We start from the raw sequence: 23,058 nt of genomic DNA, 5'->3' as shown, positions 1-23,058 counted from the left end.
ATATCATTAATATCTAAATAACACAAAAGGATTTTATCCCCCAAAATGTAAATTTAGAGACACCCACTCTCCCCCACCATCTCCGAATATGATATAGCCTGAAAATATGAGAGGTTGAGACAAGTTTGAAGTTGATAGAACTACAAAGAGGCACTAAAAACAATGAGAACCTTTTTAGGGCATATGTCTACCTTGTTGAAAATATGAAAAATTCTTTTTAAAAAAATCATTTTATTAGGGGATCATACAACTCTTATGACAATCCATACAAAAATCAAATGTGTGAAGCACATTTGTACATTCATGGCCCTCATCATTCTCAAAACATGTGCTCTTCACATAAGCCTCTGGCATTAGCTCCTCATTTTTCTCCTCCCTCCCTGCTTTCCCAGCTCTCATGAACCCTTAATAATTTATAAATTATTATTTTGTCATATCTCACACTGTCCGACGTCTCCATTCACCCACTTTTCTGTTGTCCGTCCCCCAGGGAGGAAGTCACATGTAGATAGCATTCAGAAACCAGTAAAGAATTTTTGAGTCAGAGAAAGCTCTTAGCATTTGAAGGATTTGATTTAGGGGAAAAAGGTGTCAGAGAAGTAGCAAAATGAGAAACTGAATGATGTTATGGTGTTTAGGATTCTTCACCCAGGGGGGTAGCTCCCAATGGAGTCAGGAGCAGAATCCAGAGTGGAAAAGCAATGAACTCCTGAAACAGGGCGAAAAGTGGAAAATGAACAGAGCTGGAGGTTTCCGGCAAGGCAGAAAGGAGAAGAACAATGAACCCTGGATTTCGTGGAGGGGATTGGGGGACCAGTAGAGCAGGGAAGTCAGAAGGTGAGTAAAATGTTCCCTTTAAGAGATACAGACCTTGAGCTGCTTGCTGGTAGCTAGTGGGAGACGCCTACTAGGCAGTAGGGATCTAGGTGGGTCGCTCTGGAGAAACCAAAACCACAGAAGTGAATTTTGGGCATCCCCTGCAGAGCGGTCAGAGGTGAAAATGCCCAAGGAGAGGAAATGATAGAGAAGAGAGCAGACGGCAGAGCTCTGGACGGTTGGCTTCGGGCAGCGGGAGAAAGCTGAGGAGCCGAAGGTGGTGGGGACGCCCTGCAGTGGTGGCATGGCATGGAATCCGTAGGGACAGCACTGTGGAGGCGGGCAAAGCCTGGCTCTTTTGCTAATTCCGCGTAACACATCATGACAAATAACACGAGCTATTGTGTTTCGTAGACAGATTCGGTATTAATCCTGTTTCACACCCAAGATGCTATGGCAGGCAGTGATTTCTCTATCAGTGTGGTCAAGCATGAGAAGATCAAAGGCCAGCCAACCGTGCCCTCTGTGTGGTACACTCTCACACTTTCCCTACTTTCCGGTGTTCTCATGCTCTGACAAGCGCCCCGTTGACGTTGGCAGAGAGAAAGACAGCACGAGAGTGCCGTGAACTGTTACACAATGGTCTCTCTTAGGCAACCCTGGTCACTGTGACACCCCAATGGGACAGGCAGGGACTTGGACGTTTCATCACAGCACCTCAGAGCGTTTGCTCAGACACCAACTTGAGGTTGGCTCACCGTGGAACTGTGACCAGGTTTTTATCATCTGAAGAGTGTAAACCATTAAGATACAAACATAGTTCACATAATACATAGCCCACCAGAGCAATGCTTTTTTTTTTCAACTGGTGAGTGATTGTATTGATTTAATACACAGAGCTTATTTCTGTCCCAGGTTACACACTAGCCCTGGGGAAATGGTGGAACCAGTCATTTGGATTGCCCTTTACTGGCTGGGAATTAAATCATTACTTATTCCATTTCAGAATCACAAGTAGTACCCCAAGGCCTAGTTTCCTAAGGATTAAAATCAAGGCATGGAAATGAAGAATCCAGATGTAATTCTCAGATGCATGCAGATGTTGAGAACACGGCAATTTTTCCTGGAAAGCTGTCACTGCAAAATGGTCTGCTCCACATAGGCTCACTGCGAGTCCTCCAGCACGAGTCAACAAGTCTGGCTGCCCTCCTTTGCAATGGCATTGAGCTCTGCTCTTCCTTCTGATGCCTGCGGCCTCTCCTCTGCGGTGCTTCTCAGCTCTCTCCCTGGGCTACCAGGGAGACCTCTGTGATTTCTTTCTCCAGCCTCCAGGCTACTTTCTGGTGAATTTTCTCCTTTCCTCGGATCTCCCTCCTGCCAGTTTTCTCTCTCCTATCTCTTAGCCTTTCTTCCTTAATTTTTTGAAAATTCAATCATTCTTTTATTGATGGTTCGAAAATCGAATTAGTTCTAATCTGTACAGATTCCTCAAGGTGGAGAAAATGTGGGTGTAATTCTTTATCTGTCTCTTGATACCTATGTCTGTGGGCAGAATTTATTCAAATATATATTTTTTAAATGTAGTATTTAACCACCCCTATCTGTTGACAGAAACAACTTTCTCCTCTTTTCCCTAAATGCACTGACTTCTTTCTAAGCCATCAGTTATGTAGTAGATATAAATATATAGATATAATCCATGCATATGTTGCAAAAGGAAAAAAAGAGTAAGTGTATAAAAGAGACAATAGGTGTTTAAAGCAATGTCTTCATCCCACCCCACTTCGGTTTCTGAGTTACAGTTCTTAAAGACAATCAATCAGTGTTAGCAATTTCTTGTGCTTCCAGCTACAGGTATTAGATGTAGATGCATTATATTATTTTTGCTAAACACAAATGTTACACATACTACAGGTTTTTGTGCTTCTTGCCCACCTCCACTCCAACCCCAGCCCTACAACTAAAGAGACACATCTTGTATATGTTTCTTTCACAGTATACATCAAGCTATAGCTCTTTCTTCAATGGCTCTGCGTTCATTTTTAACTGCTTTTGATTGGCCCAAAGAATCCTGAAGGTGCCAGTTGTTAAAGGCTCAGTTGCTGACTAAGGTCTGTAGTTCAAACCCAAGAGCCACGCCCTGGGTTAGAAATGGGTCAGCCTGTTATGTTAAGACCTACAGCTTTGGACATGCCGTGCAGCATCTTTTTTCTAGTCTATAGGGAGCAGTTCCATTCTCGCTTCTAAAGAGCATACTGGCTGTACGCCTTCCAAGACATTGACGGTATTTGTTCTTCTGGTAGTCTGCGGCTTTTTCAATATTTTTCATCAAAACCATAATTGAAATGCATCTGCGTCGATAGAGCTCTTATAAGTCAGATTCAAGTAGATGACAATGGATATTACAGATTTACTCATCAAAGAGGTACAACTTTCGCTAACCATTGGCTTCATTGTGTTACTCTTTTGTGCACAAATCTCAGTGAATACTAACCACAAACACACGGAGGAGCCTCTCCTGCTAGCCCAGGGCCCGCTCCATTACTGAGAGGAGTCACACAGGCTTCCCTCCGGGGGTGACTCTGCCTCTGCTCTGTGGCGCTGATGCCAATTCCGATTTTGCCCGAAAGCCCTTTGGATATTGATCGAGCCATTTAATCTCGCTAGCCCTCCATTTCTTGGGTGTACTATGAGGATAAAGTTCTAGATCACTGAGACTTTTTTTGGCAGTAATAATCTGAAATGTTTATATGGCAAGTTAGAGGGTGCAGAGAAAATATGCCAATTTGAGCTTGTGAAAAAAAATAGTTGGATTCTAAGAGAGGTCTTAGCAGGGCAAAAGGGAAGATTTTTAAATATTTCGATGGAATCATAAAATGCTTCAGGGTTACTAGGTAAATAAAGGTGGGTTTTTTGTTTTGTTTTCAAATAAAGAGAAATGTCACTTTGCCCCAATTAAGCTACAAGTTGTTCAAAGCGAGAGATGCTAGGCAAGGTCAAAGGTGGACAGGAATGTGTCCCTCACCTATATTTTGAGCCAGTGAATGGGTACAGTGGTTGGAGATAGCAGCTAGTACTACTTGGGAACATGGGGCTTATGCTTGTACCAGAATCTAGCATTTGATGCAAATAAATGCTTGATTAGGACAAAAATAGGTTGCATAAAGGATGTTCATAGTAGCATTATTTCTAGAAGCAACATGAGTATACTTGGGAGAGAGGTAGGTGAATTACAACAGTGTGCACCATGAATCTGTATGCGCAGGAAGCAGATTAGATGTAACAGCAACACGGGAGATCTCAGAAACACGGTTCGTTCCTACTGAAGAAATGAGATATTTGACAATCTATAAATTTAAAATCTAATACCCCAAACAATGCACATTTTCAAAGTCACAAACAGAAAGGATATATGCTAAATATACTGTCATGATGGCCTATAGGGAGATAAAAGGGATGAGGCAGGGATATGGAAAGAAAAGTTAGTGAATAACGATTCAAAGCAACAAAGAGGCTGTGGCCCAATGGTGAGGAGGAGGATGCGTCCTACTTAGGGAACCATGAACTCAATTTCAGGCAAGTGATGTCCCCCAACTCAAACGTAGAAGTGGTAGCAGTGGCGGTGGTAGCTGGTGGTTTTAAACTACTGACCTTATGATTAGCAGTTCAAGATACAACCACCATACCACCAAGGGTCTCTCAAAGAAAGGGAAGCAATGTACTAAGTTATGCTTTCCTTCTAGCATGCTTCTCACTCCCAGCCCATGCCAACTCAGAGTGACGCTATAGGACAAGGTAAAACTGCACCTCTGAGGTTCTGAGACACTCCACAGGAGTAGCAAACCCCATCTTTCTCCTACAGAGTGACGACTGGTTTCCAACTACTGACCTTGCAGAAAGCAGCCCATGCAACCACTACACCAGCAGAGCTCCAAAGCCTGGTTACAAGCCATTAATAATTTCTTGATTAACCTATATCTACATATCCATGTTCATATCAGCACAGGCAGATCTGGCTTTCCTATGATAATGGCAGAGCACACCGCAGAATAGACATAGCATAATTATAAGCCACCACCCATCCAGGGACCTTGCTTACTAAAATGTTTCTTGTAGTCTTTACTTTGTAAGCATATTTATATATTAACACATACCATTTATGTTCCCTCGGTCTGAGCTTCTGCAATATATCTAGTCTTTACCAATGTCTAGCTCCTAATTAATATTATATATTTTAAACTAGTATTTCATTTTATCTTTTTTTTTACATTTTATTAGGGGCTCATACAACTCTTACCACAATCCATACATATACATACATCAGTTGTATAAAGCACATCCATACATTCTTTGCCCTAATCATTTTCAAAGCATTTGCTCTCCACTTAAGCCCTTTGCATCAGGTCCTCTTTTTTTTCCCTCCCTCCCCGCTCTCCCCTGCCTCATGAACCCTTGATAATTTATAGAATTTTATTTTATCATATCTGCCCTATCCGGAGTCTCCCTTCCCCCACTTCTCTGCCGTCCATCTCCCAGGGAGGAGGTCACATGTGGATCCTTGTAATCGGTTCCCCCTTTCTAACCCACTCACCCTCTACTGTCCCAGTATCGCTCCTCACACCCCTGGTCCTGAAGGTATCACCCACCCTGGATTCCCTGTGCCTCCAGCTCCCATATGCACCAGTGTACAACCTCTGCCCTATCCAGTCCTGCAAGGTAGAATTCGGATCATGGTAGTTGGGGGGAGGAAGCATCCAGGATCTGGGGGAAAGCTGTGTTCTTCATCAGTACTACCTCGCACCCTAATTAAGCCATCTCCTCTCCTAAACCCCTCTGTGAGGAGATCTCCAGTGGCTGACAAATGGGCTTTGGGTCTCCACTCTGCACTTCCCCTTCATTCACTATAGTGTATATATATATTTTTTTCTTTTTTCGTTTTTTTTTTTTTTTGCACGATGCCTTATACCTGGTCCCTTTGGCACGTCGTGATCACACCGGCTGGTGTGCTTCTTCCATGTGGGCTTTATTGCTTCTGAGCTAGATGGCCGCTTGTCACCTTCAAGCCTTTAAGACCCCAGACACTATCTCTTTCGATAGCCAGGCACCAACAGCTTTCTTCGCCACATTTGCTTATGCAACCGTTTGTCTTCGGCAATCGTATCATGGAGGTGTGCAGTCAATCATATGATTTTTTGTTCTTTGATGCCTGATAACTGATCCCTTCAGGACCACGTGATCACACAGGCTGGTGTGTTCTTCCATGTGGGCTTTGTTGCTTCTGAGTTAGATGGCCGTTTGTTTATCTTCAAGACTTTAAGACCCCAGACACTATCTCTTTTGATAGCCAGGCACCATCAGCTTTCTTCACCACATTTACTTGTTCACCCACTTTGGCTTCAGCACTTCTGTTGGGAGGGTGAGCATCGTAGAGTGCCAATTTAATAAAAGAAAGTATTCATGCATTGAGGGAGTGCTTGAGTAGAGGCCCAAGGTCAAGAAGGTAACTCTTAATTGGAGGAGAAAACCTCTTTAGGGGGTGAATTGATTAAATGTTAAACCAGTATGGCCCGAGAATGATGTTATAAATATCCAAATAACCTTTGGCAGGCAAAAGGTCCCCATCCTGCAAAGGTGAGAATACTGAGTCCCTTTGGGCGGAAGGTTCACTTGCAGAGTGGGGTACAGGCATTTCAGGACTGAGCAGGTGGCTCGGTTTGACAACCCAGGGATGAGAGCTGAGTACCTTCGCGCTGAAGCTTTGGGCGTTTATTGTCAGCAAGGAAGGCGCTTTGGAGCACTTGCCAGAGCAGAGAGAAGAGAAGGGTGCTTGTCAGGGCTCAGAGGAGGTGCCACACTGATAGGAGAACTCCTGAGCATTTCTGATCCTGAATTTTAACCAGTGAGCTTCCCTGAAATGCTCATGATCATCAGTATGATCTGTGAGTCCCGTGTGACCCTTTCAATGGATTATCAGACCCCTCAGAGAACTAGTGTCATGGGAGGGATGATTGGTGTCCAAATTGGTACAGGAGGTTTAGGGGTATGGAAGTATGTCTGACCCCAACTTCATAGGCCTCATCCTCAGGGCTGATGAGTTTGAGTCTCCTGTCCCCTTTGAAGAGGAACCCTGGAAAGCACCGGCCACTCCATGGGAGAAAACAGAAGCAGAAGTTACAGCTTCAAAAACCTACAGGGACAGTTCTATCCTCCTCTAGGGTCTATATGGTCAGGATTGACTCAGTGGCTGTGAGTTTGGTGTTGAGTTTTCTCCCTTGGGTAGGCAGAGAGGGCTCAGAAGCTGCCTCATGCCATTCTCACAATGAGATACACTATAATAAAAAAAGATGCAAAGAAACTTTAAATCTTCTATGGTAGTGGTGCCATTCATGAATATTAATTCATTGATTCTGAAACTATTTTATTTTTTAGGAGAAAGTAAATGTGTAGATATTTGGGGGTACTGAGATTCTAATTGTGGAGAGGGAAATTAAAAAAATAGAATGAGAAAATTATTTTTTAAATAGAATGAGGAAAATATGAGGGAGAACTCCATATTACTGAGTTTTGAAGTGGAAGGTACACTCTAAAAGCTGATTACATAGGGGTATCGATACCATGAGGGTAGGGGGAAGGTGAGGGGAGAGAAGGAGAAAGGAGGAACCTATCGCAATGATCAACATATAACACCCTCCCAGAGGGATGATCAACAGAAACATGGGTAAAGGGAGATAACAGATGGTGTAAGGTATGAAAATACCAATTATTTATAATTTATCAAGGGTTCATGAGGGTGGGAAAGTGGAGGAGGGAGGGGGAAAAAGGAGGAGCTGATGCCAGGGCGGGGTGCCCCAACAGACTGGACTGGAAATCACTCCTAAAGGCCAACAACCGATCCTTGAACTAACTACAAGCTTTTCTTTCTTGAAAAAAAGAGGAGCTGATACCAAGGGCTCAAGTAGAAAGAACATGTTTGAAAATGATGATGGCAACATATGCAAAAATATGATTGATACAGTTGATGTATGGATTGTTATAAGAGCTGTAAGAGGCCCCAATAAAATGATTTTTTAAAATCATGATTAAAAATATGTCTCTTACTTACTTTTGACCACTGAAAGGTCCCAGAAGCCATGAGATCTCAGTAGATAAAAATCATGTCATGACTAGATCTTGATTTCTAAATACCATTGTACTATGAGAAGAACCCAGTGTCCGTGGACAAATTGCAGGCAAGGGAGAATACAAGATGAAACTGAAATATTTTGTTATACCAGAACACAAGGACATGTTCAAAGATTAAGAGGCATCTGTTGGAAGGATATGGCAGCACACTTGACATGGTTCCCTCTGGACATTCATTCAATAGGCTGCAGAAAGTTTGTAAAATTTCCATTTAAAAATAACTTTTTATTGTGAATTAGGTGAATTCCATTATCTTTTAATTCCACTTTTCCACATGCTTTTTGAAAGCCCACCTCCCATGTGTGAGATGGTATGCAAATCAAAGATGATAATAAAGATAATGGGTTATAAGGCATTAGCATAAAAGAAGCTATCCATCCCAACTGCTGTGAGCTACCCCGTTAGTGGAGTCGGACTCAGGGTGACTCGTGTGCTCCCAGTCGAATGGCTCTGTAGGGTTTTCAAGGGACGGATATTTTGGGGGTAAATTGTCAGGCCTGTCTCCCAAGGGATTTCTAAATGGGTTCAAATAGTCAACCTTTGAACTAGTTGTCAAGTGCTCAGCCATTGGCATGAGCCAGAAACGTCTCAGTTTATAATGAAAAGAGTAGAGGAAAAAGAACTCCTCTGTTTAATATGAAAATAATAAAAGAAAAAAATTTTTAAAGAATAAAAGAGAAAGCCCTTTTTGAGTAAAGAGTTCTGGATGGAAAATGGAAACGTAAAAATAGTCTTAGAAAAATAGTAATTGTGCAATGGGTGGCAATGGAATACTTGATCCAGGGGAGGCTAATTAACTGAAGCTAAAGCTCTTGTGGGAAAGGTGGTTTAGAAATAGCAGGATGCCCACTGCCTCTCCAAGTATTTTCTTGCAAACTCGGCGTTATTTACAAAGGAAAAAGGCAGCTTTAAAATGGAGGGATCTGACTGGCCCGACCTTAACCAAATGATCAACCGGAACATCACCAATAAGGAGACAAATGAATGGGTTTTGTGTCCACTTGTGAAGCAATGGAATATAAACTAGATTGCCTTTGAAGTACGCTTGGCAAAATATTTAGCCCGAATCTCACCATGAAAAAATACGCAGACAAATCCAGATTGTGGGGTATTCTACAAGACAATTTGCTTGGATTTTTCAAAAATATCAAAGGAAAATTTGTCCAGTAAAAGGCAAGAGGGGCTGGTATAATTTCAGCAGACTAGAGAGACCAGACAAGCAAATGCAGTCTGCCGTCTTTGATTAGATCCTGGATGAAACCAAAAATCTCAAAAGAACATTTTTAGGCAATTGGGGAAATTGAAATACCATCGAATCAGTGTTAAATTTCCTGGATGTGCTAATTACATTGTGCTTGTGCAGGACAACCTATATATGCTACTATTAAGAGCCACGTGCTTGGAATGTATTTAGGGATAAAGTGTCCTAATATCTCACCAACGCTTCAGGGGCTCCACACACACACAGGGTGGTGGTGGTTAAATTTTCATGGAAAAATTGGACAAAGATAATTAAACTTATTTTTTAACCACTTCATTGGGAGCTCATACAACTCTTATCACAATCCATACATACATACATCCATTGTGTCAAGCACATTTGTACATGTGTTGCCATCATCATTCTCAAAACATTTGCTTTCTGCTTGAGCCCTTGGTATCAGCTCCTCATTCCCCCCCTCCCCGTTCCCCCTCCCTCATGAGCCCTTGATAATTTACAAATTATTATTATTTCATCATATCTTACACTGTCTGTCATCTCCCTTCACCCACTTTTCTGTTGTCCATCCCCCCGGGAGGAGGTTATATGTAGATGCTCGTAATTGGTTTCCCCTTTCCACCCCACCAAACGTTTACAAAAACTTTTTAACTCCTCTCTCTTCCACGTGTGTGTGTGTGTGTGTGTGTGTGTCCAAACTCACTGTGCCATTTCTCTGATTCCAGCCTATATTGACCTCATAGAACAGAGTAGAACCGATTCTTAGGGTTTCTTTTGACAGAAACAGACAGTCTCATATGTTTTCTGTGGAGCAACTGGTGTGTTTTATCTGCCAACCTTGAATTTAGCTGCCCAACGCTTAATGCACCATGCCACCAAGGATGAATGGATAGAGAGATAGATATGTATATGTATTATACTGTTCTTCCAACTATTCTTGAATATTTGAAAATTTTCTAAATTAAAGGTTGTGGTGGGCAGGGAATGAATGCTATACCCACTTGTTCTTACATATGTCAGACCCAGGAATTCCCAAAACCTTCCCTAACCTTTCTTATGTGCTCAAAAACAAATCTGGGGAAGATTTATTCTGAATCCAACAGGCACTGCTGTCATTTCTGCTAAGTATTATCACCCATGCATCAGAACCCAAAGGTGACTCTGTAATGCTACCCTGCTGAGAGATGAATGCAGTTCCATTGGCAACTCAAGGTCTCATGAGCTCTTGACTGAAATAGCTCTTCTGAATTCTGTCTGCTACTCTTCCTATTCAGATGGGAATTGCTGGGGCCGGGCCACACCAGGGATAGAGGTGAGTGATATGTACCCACTGCCCTTTGAGTCGCTCATCATTTCTGACAGCTTGGGCCTACTTAACGTGGTCAGTTGTGTGTGGTCTGGGCTCTTGCATGAATACAAATTATCTCACAGAAATCACAGCCATCTCTTTTGTCAATGTAATATCTGGCTACATGTTTCTACCAGTTCACTAGTCATGACTAAGTATGCCTGAATCTGCTCTTAAGTGCAGGCTGGGAACCCTCAGACATAGGGATCGGTGGGGGTGGGGGTGCCTGCTACTAATAGAAGACTGATTAAATTACTGCATATCCATTTTAAAAGAACATTAAACAATTTGATAAAATAATATTTAATTGGGCAGTCCGCAGGCAATTCTGTTTTGGGGTGTCTCTTGTCCAATGCCTTATTCTCTGGGAATTTCCACCTTCCCTTATCCTAGCTTCATGTAGTCAACTTTGTGATCATATGTAAGCTCATTCTTTCACTACAGGTGACTGCACACCAATGAGGATCATTTTTCAGAGATGCCACAATAGGACTGTTGACCAGGCAGAACAAGGGGAAAGGTGACAATGAGAGGAATTCTAACACAAAAGGGAGGTGGAGGCCCACTTCCCTCACGCCTCCTCAGGACAAAGGAAGGGGAAGGGCCGACAGACCCATTTCCTTATCACTGGAGGCACAGATAGTAAAAGGGTCAATAGCAGGTGACACACCAGGAAGACATCCGTGACAGAAGGTCTGCCTTCAGCGTATGGAAACCTCTCTCTCCGCTTTCCGCAGATCTCAGATTAGCTGGAAAACTGTGCTGTTCAACATCAAAGCACCACGTCAATAAATGCGTCCTTCAGTTCACTTTCTGCTGACTGACCTGAAGGCCGCTCGTCTCGCGTCGTTCTTGCCATTGGGACAAGAACCGGCAGGGGAAAGGTTAGACACCGAGTCACCTCCTGGTAGCTGGACCCAAAGAAACCCACTTTATGCTCTTACAATGTAAAAAATACTTTTCATTGGCAAATACTTCACGTATCATGCAATTTAACTGGTCAGTCCTATGAAGAAATCACAGTCATCACCACAGACCATTTTCTTCCCCTACTTGTTGCTGCAAGCTCTCCATTTGTGCCGACCCTCCACTGCCAGACCCCCAGGCAATTACCATTCCAGTCACTGTCTCGGAGAAAGAAGTAAAACTTAGTGAGGAAGCTATTTTCTGCTGTTTGAATGGAAAAAATGCAAGAATCAGTGTGTGGGGAGAGCACAACAGGGAGAAAAGTTGAGCAGGGCAAAAGAAGGGAAGAAAAGTGAGGGGAGAGGAAGGAGGGCATTTTTTAATAAATAATTTTATTGGGGGCTCTTACAGCTTTTATAACAATCCATACATCAATTGTATCAAGCACATTTGTATATGTGTTGCCATCATCATTTTCGGAATATTTTCTTTCTGCTTGAGCCCTTGGTATCAGCTCCTCTTTTTTCCCCTTCCTCCCCCACTCTCACACCCTCATGGACCCCTGATAAATTATTATTATTTTCATATCTTACACTACCTGCTGTTTCCCTGCGCCCATGTTACTGTTGTTCATCCCTCTGTGGCGGTAGGGTGAGTTGGAGTTATATGTCAATCATTGTAGTCAGTTCCCCATTTCTCCCCCCACCTTCCTCCTACCCTTGTGGTATCATTATTCCCATTACTGTTCCTGAGGGGTTTATCTGTCCTGGATTCTATGTGTTCAAAGCTTTTATCTGTACCAGTGTACATGCTCCGGCCTAGCCGGATTAGTAAGGTTGAACTGGGGTCATTATAGTGGGGGAGAGGAAGCATTAAGGAACTATGTCAAAGTAAACCAGTCTCTAACAACCAAGAAGTTCGTAGGCACATTGTATGATTATAATATATAAAGATCATAATAAAATCATAGAAGATAGGAGAGAGGATAAAGTAGTCAGACATATTTCATCATAACATGGTCACCTCTGGGACAGCCATGATCTCAGCCAGCCAGGTCTGTGCAGAGAGAGAGTCTTTACTGTCTTGGGACATTTAAAGGTAGCCCAAAGACATGCATATTCAGTAGTTACATATGTCACAAGGTGGGCGGTAACCACAGTAAAGTCCCTGAGCTCACAGGTGAGGAAACCAAATAACTGCAGTGGTGGAAGGCATGAGGGGGGATGTGTGTTGCTGTGGGAGGAGATGACCAAAAAATGTCTGCTTCTGTAGGGAGATAGAATCAACCATGTGCTGTTTGGGGAGAATCTATGGGAATGATATTTAAAGCAGGATAATGTACTCAGACTTTATTGGTAACTTACCAAAGTGATGGCTTTCCTACCATGGGATACTAGCTTTCCAGAGTCCCTCTAAGTTAGGGAGTATAGTCTTTGTCATATATCCCTCAGTGTTGGTTTCCCAAGAACTAGAGGAATGTTGTGTGTTCCGTTCGTGCTATGTCGCGTCTTGGCTGTCTCATTCTTGCCTTGTGACCCTTCTGTGAGGCAATGTCCAATTGTTCACAGATGGGCTTTGGGTCTTCACTTCTTCCCCCATCATTTGTATCAATATATTTGTTTGGGGTCTTCTCGTGCCTGACACCATATCTCATGGACACCTTATGATAACACGGGTTGGTGTGCTTCTTCCATGTGTGCTTGGTGTTTCTCTGTAGGATGGCCACTGTGGATTTTAGTAATAAGGCCTTTGTCTGATGTGTCATTGCTAAAGATGTTTTTTCCAGTCTGTGGGCTCTCTTATTACTCTCTTGGTGAAGTCTTTCAAAGTGGGAGGCATTTTTTATAGTCAAAATATTTAAAAAGTCAAACTGCTAGCTTAGAAATATTGGTAAGCATGGCCTTGAAGCATGAAGACTTCATTGTAAATTTAATTGTGTAATAGCATCACTTTATGAAATACTAATATTTCCATCTTTACAATGTATAAATATGTCTGCTACAGAAATTGACTAGTTCATGGGCCAGGCCCTTCCCAGCCAGTGTGCCCCTTTAGTCATTCTATGCCAAGTATTACTAACCACTTCCCAGATGATATATTTTCTTTTGATACATTAATAGCATCAATAAGTTGTAACTGACCTAGCTCTTCTACTTGCTTAGGAGTCCCTTTTGGTGCTCATAACACATATTCCTGATGATTAAAACCAGTTGTATGGACAGACTTATTCTAAGGTTGTATTTGAAACTTACAATGTACACTATATAATGTAAAGCAGGAAGTAAAGACACCCAATTCAGGGTGAACTTCTTTTCCAAACATCATTGATTTTACCAGTCGAGAGTGTGAAGACTTCCTGGGTGACACAAAGGGTTAACACACTCGACAACTCACTCAAACGTTGGCAGTTCAAGTCCACTCAGAAACTCCTTGGAGGAAGAGCCTGGGAATCTACTTCTGAAAGTTCATCCATTGAAAGCCCTACAAAGTAACACTCTGCCACGCTGGTGCTGAAATTGACCTTTAAATTTGTTGTTGTTGCTTGTTTTTAAGAGAATACTGATGATACACAGAAATCTTGATAACTAGAGAAAAGGTTGAAATTGTCAAGGATTTCATTTTATTTGGATACACAACCAAAGCCATAGACAGCAAAAAACAAAACAAAACAAAAAACAACCTCACGGCCATCAAGTTGATGCCAACTCATAGTGACTCTATAGCAGCAATTCTCAAACTGTGGGTTGTGACCTCTTTGGGGGGGGGTCTAATGACCCTTTCAACAGGGGTCGCCCGATTCATAACATAGCAAGATTACAGTTATGAAGTAGCAACGAAAATAATGTTATGGTTGGGGGGGTCACCACACTATGAGGAACTGTATGAAAGGGTTGCAGCATTAGGAAGGTTGAGAACCACTGCTCTATAGGGTAGGGTAGAACTTCCCCGTGAGTTTCCAAGATTTTAACTCCTTGTAGGAGTAGAAAGCCCAGTCTTTCTTCCATGGAGAAGTTAGTGGTTCCAAAATGCTGACCTTTAAGTTAGCAATCCAGTGCATCTCCACTACACTGTCAGGGAGCCTCCAGGTCATGAGATCAGTAGTTAAAAACTCAAGCAACATCTTGCACCGAATGAATCTACTACACAAGATCTCTTGAAAGTGTTCAGGAGCAATGACGTCGCCTTGAGAACTATGGTGGCCCGGCCTGTCTTGGTATTTTTGATCCCCTCATCTGCTCGTGAGAGCTGGACAAGGAATCAGGATGACCACCGAAGAAGTGGTGCATTTGAATGACCGCTTTGGCGGAGAATATTCAAAGTATCACAGATTGCCAGAAGAATGAATAAATCTTAGTTGGAAGAAATGTGATCAGAATGTTTCTTAGAAGCAAGGATGATGAGGCACATGTAGTTTGGACAAGTTACCAGGAGAGACCAGTCCCTGGGAAAGAGCCTCCTTTCTGGTAAAAGTAGAAGGGCAGCAAAAAAAAAAAAAAAAAGTGGGGGGAGGGAATACTGACAAGGAACTGTATTAACACAGTGGCTGCAACCATGGGCTCAAACACAACAAAGGCAAGAATGGCAAAGGACCACATGAGGTTTGCTTCTGTTGTACATGCGGTTGCTGTGAGTTGGGACCAACGTGGCGGTGCCTAGCAACAACCAGGCCAATGCAATGGTTTGTCACGTCTTTGTACCCTTCAGCATGTTGTCCAGAGTTAATGTTCTGTAAGTGTGTGTTAATATCATTGGTAAATATGTTTTATGGCTTGCTTGCAAGTTTCTCAAGCCTTTGACATGTAACTAAGAACCATTCTAGTTGTAAAGCTCCTCAGAGCAGCAGTTCTCAACCTGTGGGTTGCGACCCCGTTGGGGGTTCAATGACTCTTTCACAGGGTTCACTTAAGACATCGGAAAAAACATGTTTCCATTGGAACCGAGACAGTGCCTCACTATCCATCTCCAGGCGGTCCTCCCACATGCAGATACACCACATACGAGTACCCGGCATGAAGACTGGTACCCCTGTTACACCATGCTTCAAGGCAAAATTTCATTTATTTGTAATTAGAAATAAATATTTCACAATATATATTGTTTTGTGATTAATCGCTATGCTTTAATTATGTTCTATTTGTAACAATGAAAATACATCCTGCCTATCAGATATTTACATGATGATTCATAACAGTAGCAAAATTACAGCGATGAAGTAGCAAAGAAAATAATTTCATGGTTGGGGGGTCACCACAACATGAGGAACTGTATGAAAGGGTCATGGTATTAGAAGGTTGAGAATCACTGCCTTAGAGGATGGCTAGACTTTGTCTCATGTATTTTAGACTTTGGTTGTCAGCAGAGAGCAGTGCTGAGAGAAGGACATCATGTTTGGTAAGTGAAGGGCATTGAACAAGAGGAAGGTCCTTAAGGAAAGAGATCGGCACAGGGTCTGCAGCAACGGGCTGAAGCATAGGAGCAATTAGGAGGACAGTGCAGGGCTGGGCAGCATTCTGTTCTGTTGGGCTTAAGGTAGCTGTGGGTGAGAAAGGATCACGTGGGGCCAACCAACAGCAGCAATAAAGATGTGGTCACTAAAAGATCTTAAAGTCACTTCCAACTTTAACTTTGGTGGAATATCAAGAACCAGTAACACATTAACCCATTATTTGTCTTTATTTGCACTCATTTGTGCTCATTACTCATGATTGGCCATGTGCCTATGACAGAGTCATATACCATGTGGCTTTGTTTCCTAAACCCTCCTGACCACCTTATCTTGAGAGTATGCATAAAAGGTTAATGTAGCTATTAGTAACTTGGAGACCTCTTTACTCTTCTCCTTCTTCCCTCTGTTCTACAGATAACAGTTACTTAAGGGGCTATTGCACTGGTGGAATATCCATTTGGTCAATTAACTAAATGTCTAACTCAGGCATATTGGTTCCAATTTAATGTGTTTTCTTCCATGTCTGAAATTAATTCTACTTAGTGAAAGAAAAAAAGACTGTACCAGTGAAGATAATAAAGCAACTATAGTATTTACAAAAATGAAATTTGGGATCAACTTGAATAGCAAAATAATTACCATAAGTTACAATGTTTCCATGAGCAGATTCGGAAACTCTAGTAAATCAATATGCCTACGATTCTTCAGAAAGGAAAGAGAGCGCTGGGATTCTGATTTGAAAGCTTATAGTCTTTATGGGACATAGCAGATTTAACCTCTCTGTGGTTCAGTTTGTTTCCACTATCAAAAATAGGTACAAAATTGTATTTACTGCATAGATTTGTGTGCTATATAAATGGGATAAAATATAAAATTCTTTTTTAAAAAACATTTTATTAGGGGCTCATACAACTCTTATCAAAATCCACACATACATCAGTTTTGCAAAGCACATCTATATATTCATTGCTCTCATCATTTTCAAAGCATTTGCTCTCCACTTAAGCCCTCGGCATCAGGTCCTCTAATATATAAAATTCTTAACATAAGGTCTGTTGCACAATAAATTTCATTTTTAAATGTTGTTGTTGTTGACATCGACGGGGCTCAGATGGATAGTGACACTATGTACAACAGAACAAAACGTTGCATGCTCCTGCACCAACCTCACGATTGTTCCTATGCCTGAGCCATGGTGTCAGCCCATCGTGTTGAAGGCCTTCCTGTTTCCCGATGCCCTATCACTTTACGAACTATGATGTCCGTCTCCAGGGATTGGTCTCTCCTGACGACATGTCCAAAGTATGTAAGATGAAGTCTTGTCAACCTTGCCTCTAAGGAGCACTCTGGCCTTAATTCTTCCAAGATTGGTTTGTCATTTTAGCAGTCCAGGCTACTTCCAATAGTCCTCTCCAGCACCACAATTTGAATACATCAATTCTTCTACGGTCTTCCATATTCAATGTCCAATGTTCACAAGCCTATGGTGAAATGGAGAATACCATGGTGCACCACGCTCTTTAAGCTAACATCCTGGCTCAACAATACTTTAAAGAGGTCTGTGCAGCAGATTTACCTAATGCACTATGTCTTTTGATCTCCTGACTGCTGCTTTCACAAAGTCAATCTTTTCTCCAATTATCATGATGTTGCCTATTGGACGAGTTGTGAGGACTTTGTTCTTTACACTGAGTCATAATCCATACTGAAGGCTACAATCCTGGAACTTCATCAGCAAGTGTTAATGAATTCCTCCTCACTTTCAGCAAGCAAGGTTATGTTATCTGCATATCACAGGTTAAAGAGCCTTCCTCCACTCCTTATGCTGCATTCTTCTTCATATAAGCCAGCTATGGTGAGGAATACAACTCTGACACACCCCTCTCCTGATTTTAAACCATGCAGGATTCCCTTGTTTTGTTTCCACAACAGCCTCTTGATCCACGTTTAAGTTGAGTATACTGAAGGGTTCGGGAATTCCCATTCTTCCCAACTTTATCCGCAGTTTATTGTGGTCCACACAGTCTAATACCTTTGCACAGTCAATGAAAAACAAGTCAACATCTCTCTGGTGGTGTCTTCTTTAAATCAAGATTCATTGTACATCAGCAATGACATGCTGTGTTCCATGTCCTCTTCTGAATCTGCAAGTTAACACGTTAGTTACTAATAGAGCTAAGAAGTCCCAGGGGGGTACAGTGGTTAAGCACCCAAAAGGGGGGCCCCTTGAGCTGCTTCTAAAATGTCACAAAACACTTGGGAGAAGTTCTGTGCTGTACACATGGCATGACCACGAGTCAAAATTGACTCAGCTGCAACTGAAAGCATTAATACATCCAAATGACCAACAGAACAACAACTAAATCCAAATGAGACCCAATCGTGTGATAGCTGTTTCTAGCCAGTGTAAAGATGAGGAATATGCTTATGAGGACCAGTAAGTATAAAACAGAGAAAACTGTGCAGCAACAACAATCTATTTTCCCCAACGTTTCAAAGAAGATTAGCCCTTTGTTCGTCAAACGTCCATATTCTTTGCTTTTTCCCTTTAGGGCCCTCTTGGCAGGAGTGATGATTGAGTAGTAGTTATAATGGTCCCTGTAGAAAACTTGTGGTCACAAAGCATTTTCAGAGCAACTATGCTTCCCATCAAACTTTTTTTTTTTGCTATTGATCATTCTTCTTTGCCTTTTTAAAAATTATTTAATTGTTTTATTAGGGGCTCATACAAGTCTTATCACAATCCATACATACATCAATTGTGTAAAGCACATTTGTATATTCATTGCCCTCATCATTCTCAAAACATTTGCTAGCTACGTAAGCCCTTGGCATCGGGTCCTCGTTTTTCCCCTCCCTCACCACTCCCCCATCCTCATGAACCCTTGATAATTTATAAATTATTATTTTGTCATATCTTGACCTGTCCAACGTCTTCCTGCATCCACTTTACTGTTATCCGTTCTCCCTTTCCAACCACCCTCACTCAAGCCTCCCAGTATCGCCACTTGCACAGCTAGTCCTGAAGGGGTCATCTGCCCTGGATTCCCAGTGTTTCCAGTTCCTATCTGTACCAGTGTACATCCTCTGGTCTAGCCAGACTTGGAAGGTAGAATTGGGGTCATGATAGAGTGTGGGAGAGGGGGGAGGGGCAGGAGGCATTTAGGAACTAGAGGAAAGTTGTAGGTTTCATCGTTGTTACATCACACCCTGACTGGCTCGTCTCCTCCCCGAGATCCTTCTGTAAGGGGATCTCCAGTTCCCTACAAATAGGCTTTGGGTCTCCACCCCGCACTCCCTGCCTCATTCACTATGATAAGATTTTTTGTTCTGATGATGCCAGATACCTGATCCCTTCAACACCTTGTGATCGCACAGGCTGGTGTGCTTCTTCCATGTGGGTTTTATCTAGACCTCTATAAATGCTCTTTGCCTCCCAGCTCTTTCCTCTATTTCCCTTGACGTTCCTCCTGTCCCACTATCATGCTCACTCCCCACCTGGGTTTCAGCAATTCCTCTTGGTTACATTACCCTTGATCATGCCCTACCAGGCCTCCCACATCCTCCTCACAACCGATTTGGAACACTTGTTGTTCCCTTGTCCCTGGGTTTGTTAACACCACTACCTTTCCCCGCACCTTCCCCTCTCCTATGTCCCCCCGCAACTGCCAGCCCCATTGTTTTCTGCTTCAGATTGTTCATCCAGCCTATCTTATTTAGACAGACCTGCAGAGATAATAATATGCACAAAAACAAGACAGCAAAAACCAAGCAACAATATACAACAAAACAAAAACAAACCAATGAAAAAAACAAAACAAGAAAGAAAAGCTTGTAGTTAGTTCAAGAATTGTTTGCTGGCGTTTAGGAGTGTTTTCCAGTCCAGACTGTTGGGACACCAAACCCTGGGCCCCGAATCCACCTTCGACATTCCCTGGGGACCTCACCGCTCCATTACCTTGCTGTTCTGTTGTACCCCCTTAGTGTTTTGCCTCGGTGTTGCAGGATCAGATCAGGTACAATTCCCACACTGTGTCTCCAGTGTTGTCCCCTGTAGGGCTATGGGTCAGTGAGGGACGTCATGTCTCATAGTGGGGTCAGCCATGTGATCCTCACTGTGGAGTGGCTGCTCCAATTAGAGTCTTGTGGGCCAAGATGTGCTCCACTCTCTCCTCCTTCCCCTTCATCTGCTCCCGTGTGCTCCGATCAACTATGTCCCTCTCCCGGAGCTGCAGATTCAATGACGTCCTTTGAAATAAATTCTTCTGGGGAGAAGGGCAGTTGTCCACTTAGTAATTGGGATTGGGGTCGGCCCCCCAGACCTCTCCACTGATTGCCTACTCCATGCCAACATGTTGCATTGCCATCTTGGAGCACTGGGTTGAAATCTGGTCTCTCCCTGCGGAGCTATAAACAATACCCTCCCCTTGGGTGGGTTAGTGCCCTATGCCCCTGCTACCCATTTCTTTTTTTTTTTATTATTTTTTTCCTTTCCCCACTTCCTTTTTAGTTGTCTACCCATGTGTGTCCCTGTATTTGGTCTGGTCCCTGCAATATTAACTTGTCCTCACCCCAGGAATGTTTGTATGCAGTAGCTTTTTCCCTTTGCCCCTTTTGCTTTTTGAAGCTTACCTCAGCGGACTCATGTTGTACTTGTCCTTTTGTGTTTGACTTACTTCGCTTAGCATGACTTCCTCTAGTTCTTCCCATGCAGCGATGTGCTGCATACATTCATCACTGCTTTTTAGCCATGCATAGTGCTCTATTGTATGTATATAACACAGTTTTAGATGTTGCCAGATCGATTTCCATAGTGGTCGTACATACTTACAGGTCCACCAGCAGTGGATGAGAATTCCTGTCTGCCCACAACCCCTACAACACTTGTTGCTTTCTGATTTTTTAATTGGACAATCTTTGAGGGTGTTAGGTGGTACCTCATTGTTGTTTTAATTTGCATTTCTCTTAAGGCTAAATATAGGGAATATTCTCTCAAATGTTTGTTGACCATTCGGATTTTCTGTCCATGTGAAAATTCTGTTCAGGTCCTTTGCCCACCTCCTCATTAGGCAATTAGTTTTTTTTTTTTTCTTTTTGGAAGCTAGCAGAGTATTGTAGATTTTAGTAATAAGGCCTTTGTCTGATGTGTCATTGCTAAAGATGTTTTCCTAGTCCGTGGACTCTCTTATTACTCTCTTTGTAAATTCTTTCAATATACAGAGGTGTTTTATCTTCAGTATATCCCATTTGTCCATTGGTGCCTCTTCTGTGTTTGTGTCCTTCCCTATTTCTGATAGCCTATGTATTCCCTGTGCCCAAGTTCTCAAGTTGGTTCCAATTCCCTCATTGATGACCCTAATAGTTTTGGGGTTTAACTTCAAGGTCTGTGACCCACCTTGAGTTTATTCTCATGCATGGAATGAGATAAGGGTCTTGCTTCATTTTTCTGCAGGTATATATTCATTTTTTTCCAGCACTGTATATTGAAGAGGGAATCTACTTTCCATATGATATTTTTGGGGCCCTTACCAAAGATCCGTTGTCTTGATGCTGATGATTTTATTTCTGGGTTTTCCGTTATTTTCCATTGGTCTGCGTATCTGTCATTGTACCAACACCATGCAGTTTTGACAACTGTGGCTGTATAGTATGTTCTAAAGCCAGGTAAAGCAAGCCCTCCCACTGCGTCCTTCTTTTTGAGTTCTCTGCTAATTCTGGGCTTCTTCCCTCTCCATATGAAGTTGGTCATCAGTTTTTCCATTTCTTTGAAGAAAGATGAGGGTAATTGCATCAGAATTGCATTAAATTTATAGAGTGCCTTTGGCAGAACTGACATCTTGACTATATTGAGTCTTCCAATCCATGAGCATTTCTTGAAGTCGCTCTTTGTTTCTTGTAAGATCTTTTATCATTTTCGTCAGATATATCCCTAGATATTTCTATTTGTATTTAGATAATGTGAAGGGTACCACCATTTTGATCCCCTCTTCTATGGTCTTATCTGATGCGTATAAAAGTCTGGTGGACTTCTGTTTGTTGAGCTTGTATCCTGCCACTCTGCCAAACTCCCCTCTTGCTTCCAGTACTCCCCTTGTGGAACTCTTGGTATTTCCATATATAAAATCATATCATCTGCAAATAATGATAGTTTACCCTCTTCCTTTCCCAGATGAATGCCTTTGATATCTTTTTTTTTTTTTTTGCCTTATGCTGTTAGCTAAAACCTCCAGCGTGATATTAAATAAGAGTCGGAACACAGGGCATTCTTGTCTGGTCCCATTTTTCAGTAGGAATATGTCAGTCTTTTCTCCAGTGACTACCACGTTAGTGGTTGGTTTTTCATATATAGCTTGTATTGTCTTGAGGAATTTTCCTTCCATTCCTGTCTTCTCAAGGGTCTTGAACAGGAATTGGTGTTGGCTGTTGTCAGATGCTTTTTCTGCATCTATCGATATTATCATGTGGTACCTATAGTTTTTCATGTCAATGTGATGAATAATACTAAAGGCCATTCGTTTGTTGAACCAACCCTGCATCCCTGGTATGAATTCCACTTGGTCATGGTGAATTATTTGTTTTATATATTTTTGTATTCTGTTAGCTAATATTTTGCTAAGGATTTTTGCATCAATGTTCATTAAGGATATTGGTCTGTAGTTCTCGATTCTTGTGGGATCCTTGCCCAGTTAGGATATCAGAGTTATACTAGCTTCATAGAAGGAGTTCAGGAGTTTGCCGTTTTTTCCTATGTTCTGGGAGAGTTGTGTAGGATTGGTGTTAATTTTTCACTAAATGCTTGGTGGAATTCTCCAGTGAAGCCATCTGGTCCAGGGGATTTTTGTTGGTAATCCCTTGATGCTCTTGTCTATTTCTTATATTGCTATGGGTCTGTTGAGATTCTTGATGTCCATCGAGGATAGTCTAGGAAGGAATTGTTTTTCCACGAATTTGTCCATGTTTTCCAAATTGTTGAATTCATTGGAGTACAATCCTTCGTAGTACTGTGTAATTACCCTTTTGATTTCATTACGGTCTGTTGTAATATCACCTCTTTCATTCCTTATTCTTGCTGTTGAAATTTGTTCCCTCCTTTCTTTGGTTAGGTTTGCCAGTGGTGTGTCAATTCTGTTCGTTCTTTCA

The sequence above is a fragment of the Tenrec ecaudatus genome, chromosome 13, assembly GCF_050624435.1.
Source record: "Tenrec ecaudatus isolate mTenEca1 chromosome 13, mTenEca1.hap1, whole genome shotgun sequence".
Taxonomy (NCBI): Eukaryota; Metazoa; Chordata; class Mammalia; order Afrosoricida; family Tenrecidae; genus Tenrec; species Tenrec ecaudatus.
This window is presented reverse-complemented; position numbering follows the sequence as displayed.